General features: G+C 48.9%; 1 protein-coding gene across 1 annotated transcript in view; it reads right to left on the bottom strand.

Moving 5' to 3' along the window:
* DMTN (dematin actin binding protein) overlaps positions 1–7,081 on the bottom strand; it is a 98,891-nt gene that overhangs the window by 44,121 nt on the left and 47,689 nt on the right. Inside the window, exon 3 of the mRNA XM_077469821.1 lies at positions 651–731. The gene's annotated coding sequence lies outside the window, so the exon portion shown is untranslated. The remainder of the gene's footprint in view (positions 1–650; positions 732–7,081) is intronic.

The following is a 7,081-nucleotide window of genomic DNA, read 5'->3' as shown; positions in this document are numbered from 1 at the left end:
TAACCAGATCCAGTGATTTTTTTCAAATGATTGTCATCCTTCCCTTTACTACCCTGTATCAATAAGCATTGAAGTCTTGGCACCTTAGAATCCGGCTGACATTCGGCCCATGTGTCTGGCAGCCAATCCGACAGAAGCCACTCAACCGGCTTTTGTTGAAGGCTCATAATTGAAAAAGGTCTGTCGACCGGCTCCCAATAACTAAAATGACTAATGAATGAGACAATAACTGAGATCATTGACCAGAGTGTTCTGGTTATCAACCCCTCTCAGCCTCTTCAGCCAAAAACTGCATACAAGGTAATTTTGTCCTGAAGAAAAACGTAATTAACACAGTGTGGTCTGGGACAGGCACAATGCTTACTAGCTGTAGCACTCCATAACTCTGGTTAGAATTAGGAGCCTGCACCAAGCTGAATATTGGGAAGACAAACTCTATGGCACAGTGACTCATAAGGGTTGATTTACAAAAACTGGAAAGTGCAAAATGGTAGCCAATGAGCTTTTAACTTTAGCTTGTTCAAATATGCTTTGACAAAAACCTGGAAGCTGATTGGTTTCTATGCACAGCTGTACCAGATTTTGCAATCTCCAGTTTTAGTAAATGTAGCACTGACCCCCGAAGGAGCTGCTAGTTTTATTGGGCTTACCGTTACCTCCTTGTTTGTTCCTCCGTCTAGGGATTCCCGTGGTAGATGGCCCAAAGAATGTGGAAACTGACACTGAATCTTCTTTTGGGTTATTTATTTGTAACAGAAACAGAGAGAGACTTTCAATAGAGGGTTAGGAATAAGTTCAGGTACTTTAGACTGCAAATATGAAAGGAAGTCCTTATAGTAAATCCAGAGAATAAAGACCATTTCACAGCTGGATTTTACAACCCCCGGATAGACCTCCTCTCACTAGGCCTAGCAGCCAGTGGGGTGCTTGACAAAGTCTCTGCCACAGACTTGTGATGTACACTTGAGTGTTACTGAGGGACATAGATAAATTTAAAGAGCTATTATATGGTACCAGGTTCTCCCAGCCGATCCAGCGATACCGTATGAGTGTAGATCCAGGTTGTGTCCTTCAACTAAGCCTCCAGGCTCCTTCAGAGAAGCCAGCCTTGTGCACGGCCTTCTCCTGGAGAGTCCTCCCCTGGGGTTCTTCAGTTGCTGGGCCTCTCCCTTCAGATGAGACGGCACCGGACCACCCTTGGATCAATAGGCCCCGAAATCCACTCTGGCCTGTCCCTGCAGTTGCGTTGCCTCGGGCCAGCCGGCCCCGAGACTAGGAATGCATGGTTCTGCACCCCAGGCCAGGAGGGACAGGGGCTGGGTCAGGAGGACCACCAGAGCTGAACAGGCAGAAAATCAAAGATAGAACCCCGAACCACGTGGTGTCGGTACCTTAAATACCACCCCCCAGAATGCACAGCAGGAGAACACTCCCACTGGGCTGGTTTAGAGAGAACAGTGGCATTCAATACACCCAGCTAAACTGCGTTCCTACTCTTGCCAGCGGTGACAGCTACACCTGCGGTCAAGTAAAACCCAGTGCAACCCAGCTGGACTGGTACTGAAACCAGAAATTTAGAGAATAGTCCTGAAACCACAGTTGGTTAACTTTAGAAAAAAAAAACATAGCGCCTGCTCGTCAGGAGCCAGCGCTACATAAAACAATCCCATTGAGAATAATGATCAGTCTGCTATAGACCTAGCATACCCAACCTACCTGATTTCAGCTTGGTGCAGGTTCTGAATTCTGTTGAAGGTATGGGGGGGAGGGCACATGCAGGGTTGTATTTACTATAATCATTGGCCAGTGCCTTGGACAGTAGAAAAATGGGAGCAGCACCAGGCCTCAAATTGTACTGCACTTCTGTAAAAGGTGTTAAAAAGGGGTTGCCAGGGTTCAGGGATCACATAAAACCATATATTTTCTCTCTTGTTCGGTGGCCTAACCAGCTGAAAAATAGTTCTACATATAAATAAATAGCTTGCTACCTTCATTATTTTATTCGGACAATAGCTTTGACTAAAATAATCATATAACAACATGGGGAAGAGGTTGTACAAAAAGGAGTCTTTTAGGTGTGGCTAGAGCAGCATGATGTCTAAATAGGACTCTGGATTAGGCCAGGGCAGGTCTTGGTTGCCCCCCTCCTCTGGTGTGAAACCCGGGTCGGGCGGCATGGGGTCAACCAAGACCCCCCCTCCATCAGTTGAGGCCGACACAGGGCAAGAAACGGGCCAGATGAGGGACAGTGTACCCAATCGGCCACTATGCAGTTGGTGACTGAAACCCTAAGCCTACTATATTTAACAGGCCAACGGAAGCACAAAGGACATGTGTCCTCTATACAGGAGTAACCCTTTCTCTGTTTTATCTATCTACCTCTGTTTCTCTATGTTGTCTTTTCCTTTTGTTACCAATGAAACTACAAAATGTATGTCACCATGAAGCATATGCCGCAAATGTATATAATGCTGTGACTGAACTATTAAACAAAGTTTATACAAAAATAAATAAAAAATAGGACTCTGGATGTAGGTAAGAAACCATACATATGCCCCAGAAGAGCAGAAAGGGTTCAGGACAGAAAAATTTTGTTGTATTCAGGTTTGGGCTACTAAAGTGCCCTTATCTTTTAACATGTCTGTAGCTATTAAAAATGATTGAATATCATTGGATCAACAGTTCCCCTAACAGACCCATCCTTGGAAAATGGCATATCATTTTGCTTCTGGTTATGGACTCCTCTGGGTTTGGTCGTGCCACATGTAGGACTGAGGGAATTGGATAATATTCCTATGGATGGTTCCTCATTAGGTCTATCACATGTGGGTCTCGTGATTGGATGGTGCTTTCACACTCCCTTGTCTCTTATTGGTGGTCATGGGTGTATATTGATTGTGGATTGGAGGCAGTGGCGGCCCGCCCATAGGGGGCGCCCGGGCGCCGCCCCCCCTCTCCCTAGGTGTAAAAAAAAAAAAAGTAAAAAAAAAAAAAAAAAAAAGTAAAAAAAAAAGTAAAAAAAAAAAACGGGCCCTTTAAGACATTTAAAAAAAAAAAAAAAATGTCATTTAACAATTTAACATAGTGTACTGTGGCGCCGGTCACAGTGCACTATGAGAAGCGCCAAGTCCATGCAATCACAAGATTGCATTCATGGCGCTTCATTTGCGGGTTAAAAACCCGCCTTGCGGCGCACAGCAGAACGCCGACTAGCTTCCGCCCGTAAAATCACTGTGATTCTACGGGCGGGAGCATTGTCACTCTTAGACAGGCAGTCACTTCCGGCTTTCGGCTGCTTCACGAAACCCGGAAGTGACGTAGGCAGCTCCGTTCCTTAGCCCGAGCGGAGCTGCCAGACAGTGAGAGGTGAGTCACCGCATAAAGGCTTTCTAGCCTCTACTTTGTGGAGAATGTTCGTGCATTTAGCTGAATGAATGCAAAAAGCTTTCACAGCCAGAAAGGTTTCCCCAGGCCAGGCGACTTTTGCCGTGGCCAATCAGAGAATGAGCTCTGAAGGGGGAACTCCACCCAAATTTCTGAAAAAAAATTTGACGTGGGCTCCCCCTCCGAGAGCATACCAGGCCCTTAGGTCTGGTATGGATTCCAAGGGAAACCCCCTATGCCGAAAAAACGGCGTGGGGGTCCCCCCCAGATCCACACCAGACCCTTATCCGAGCACGCTACCCGGCCGGCCAGGAAAGGGGGTGGGGACGAGCGGGCGCCCCCCCCCCTCCTGAGCCGTACCAGGCCGCGTGCCCTCAACATGGGGGGGTGCCTTGGGGGAGGGGGGGGCGTGCGGCCCCCCCACCCCAAAGCACCTTGTCCCCATGTTGATGAGGACAAGGGCCTCTTCCCGACAACCCTGGCCGTTGGTTGTCGGGGTCTGCGGGCGGGGGGCTTATCGGAATCCGGGAGCCCCCTTTAATAAGGGGGCCCCCGGATACCGGCCCCCGACCCTATGTGAATGAGTATGGGGTACAATGTACCCCTACCCATTCACCTGTGAAAAAAAGTACAAAAAAAAAACACAACACAGGGTTAAAATATTTTATTGCACAGCTCCGGGGGTCTTCCGTCTTCGGGGGTCTTCTCGCCGGACTCCTCCGCTATCTTCTTGTAGCTCTTTTACTAGCCGAGGAGTCCGGCTTTCTTCCTCGCCGCCGGCCTCTTCTCCCGACTTCGGGGGTCTTGTCCCCCTCTTCGGTTCTTCTGCCGGGCCACCGCGCCTTCTTATAGCTCTTTTACAGGCGGTGGCCCGGTCTTCTGCTGCCGCCGCCGCCCGTTGTTCTTCTTCTTCTTCTTCTTCTTCTCCTTCTTCTCCAGGAGATGTTGCCTCGACGATCTCCCTGGCCGGAATGCCAGGGACGCGCTGTGCTGCCACTTATATAGGGACAATGGGGCGGTGTCACATGGGTTGATGTCACATGGGTTGGTCACATGGGTTGATGTCACAGTCGCCATGTGACATCAACCCATGTGACCAACCCATGTGACATCAACCCATGTGACACCGCCCCATTGTCCCTATATAAGTGGCAGCACAGCGCGTCCCTGGCATTCCGGCCAGGGAGATCGTCGAGGCAACATCTCCTGGAGAAGAAGGAGAAGAAGAAGAAGAAGAAGAAGAAGAAGAAGAACAACGGGCGGCGGCGGCGGCGGCGGCGGCAGCAGAAGACCGGGCCACCGTCTGTAAAAGAGCTATAAGAAGGCGCGGTGGCCCGGCAGAAGAACCGAAGAGGGGGACAAGACCCCCGAAGTCGGGAGAAGAGGCCGGCGGCGAGGAAGAATGCCGGGCTCCTCCGCTAGTAAAAGAGCTACAAGAAGATAGCGGAGGAGTCCGGCGAGAAGACCCCCGAAGACGGAAGACCCCCGGAGCTGTGCAATAAAATATTTTAACCCTGTGTTGTGTTTTTTTTTGTACTTTTTTTCACAGGTGAATGGGTAGGGGTACATTGTACCCCATACTCATTCACATAGGGTGGGGGGCCGGTATCCGGGGGCCCCCTTATTAAAGGGGGCTCCCGGATTCCGATAAGCCCCCCGCCCGCAGACCCCGACAACCAACGGCCAGGGTTGTCGGGAAGAGGCCCTTGTCCTCATCAACATGGGGACAAGGTGCTTTGGGGTGGGGGGGCCGCACGCCCCCCCTCCCCCAAGGCACCCCCCCATGTTGAGGGCACGCGGCCTGGTACGGCTCAGGAGGGGGGGGCCGCCCGCTCGTCCCCACCCCCTTTCCTGGCCGGCCGGGTAGCGTGCTCGGATAAGGGTCTGGTGTGGATCTGGGGGGGAACCCCACGCCGTTTTTTCGGCGTAGGGTGTTCCCCTTGGAATCCATACCAGACCTAAGGGCCTGGTATGCTCTCGGAGGGGGAACCCACGTCAAATTTTTTTTCCGATTACATAAGGGGCGTGTTTTATGAGAAGTGGGAGGGGCCAAAATGGTGGGCGGGGTCATGATGGGCGGGGTCTGGCGCCCCCCCATCCAAAAACTTCACCAGCCGCCACTGATTGGAGGTATTCAGTACTTGAAAAAGGGTTACAACTGACCTAAACACATAGTACTTGATGAAAGAGTGCTATTTTGTCGCACTGTTCCTATTTGAAGTCATGAGAATAGAATAAAAATATCACTAAAGAAGAACTTTTTTTGAATAGAGAAATTTGAAGTGTTGACTTTCACAGTTGTATGATTGCTCTGCTCTGAAGGTGCCTAGTGGGCTGAAATTGTTGCACAGGGAATTGTATTTTTTTAGGTGTGCAGCCATTCTTGTCATGAGGTAAGGTGAAAATTTTCTCTATGGCAGTATCCTCTATGGAAGGAAATGTCTTACTACACCCCATCAATACCGAGAAAATAGTACAGAAAAATGTAATCTGTATACCTACTGTTCCCCCAAGAAGAAGCTTTTACCATCATGGGACATTCCTTAACAAATATTGCTCACTCTAGTGCCCAGCATGGGGATAATGACATAATTTCCTGATTGCAGAGAGAAGACCACTACTGAAAGCAGGGGATCACGGGACATGTAGTCCGGAAAACCATTATTTCAATGGATCTAAAGCTGCTGCAAATTAAAAGTTCCATGTGGCTGACGAGATAAAGAATTTCAGTTGAGCAGTTAAATAGAACTGTTCGGGAAGGGGCTTGCTCTCTTGGGACACAGGATCTACAGCTGCAGGAGTGAGAGGCTACGCTCCCTGGCCGGTGTGAGTGAACGCTGTGGCCTGGACAACGGGGAGTGAGCCTTATTACTGGAGGCAGCACCTCAGTTACTGGCCTCTCATTGGCAGTGTGGCTATTCAGGGTCACGTTTACCTATTTACAAGCAGACGCCGCTGAATCCCTGGGTCGTCAGGTTGCCAGTCGGGCATCCTTCATATAAATGCAGAACCTTCAAGTGCCTGTTCTGGGACATCCTATCTCCACAATCCTTGGAATCTCCAAGATTGGTGGGCGGGCAAAAGCTTACCCTAAATATTACATTCAGAGACACTGCATGCAGGCACCTTTACTTCACCCTTTTCTACATCATAGGCCTTTCACTGGGAAACACCTTGTTTATTCTTTTTACCTTTGCTGGTTGACTTTGCACAGCAACACCTTCGAGCTCCTTCATAGCTAGCTTAAGATTTCAGACCAACTTATTTCAAAGACTCCTGCACGCAAAGGAATCAACCTGTAGCAGCTGTTTATCTTAAAAGGGAATTATCACTCAGGTTTAACATATTGTAGTTTGTTGTTTCTTCTTGCCATGGGTCATAGGTTTCCTTAAGATCTGTTGGCTTTTACTGCCAGATTCACTATTATTGCCATTTAATTGCATATGTTTGTAATTCTGTTCATGCTAAAATTGCAATTTTGGGAATACCCACATTTTACATTCGTCTTTCCCTTGTTAACCCAAGAATATCCAGTAAAATATCCATTTGCAATCTCTGTTATTTCTTTGGTGTCTTTACATTTATATTCTCTCTTTGAATTATGTAAGAACCCAGGGTGTCAGAGGCGTCAGGAGGCTTGCAAGGTCAGGGCAACCTCTGGGGACAGTCATCTTCCAGCGGCCCCTATGGGGGTGGT

This window comes from Lithobates pipiens, unplaced genomic scaffold (genome assembly GCF_037356315.1).
Source record: "Lithobates pipiens isolate NorthernLeopardFrog02 unplaced genomic scaffold, aLitPip1_a1.2 Scaffold_8, whole genome shotgun sequence".
In the NCBI taxonomy this organism is placed as follows: Eukaryota; Metazoa; Chordata; class Amphibia; order Anura; family Ranidae; genus Lithobates; species Lithobates pipiens.
The sequence above is the reverse complement of the archived record's forward strand: the minus strand, read 5'-3'. Positions and strand labels throughout refer to the sequence as shown.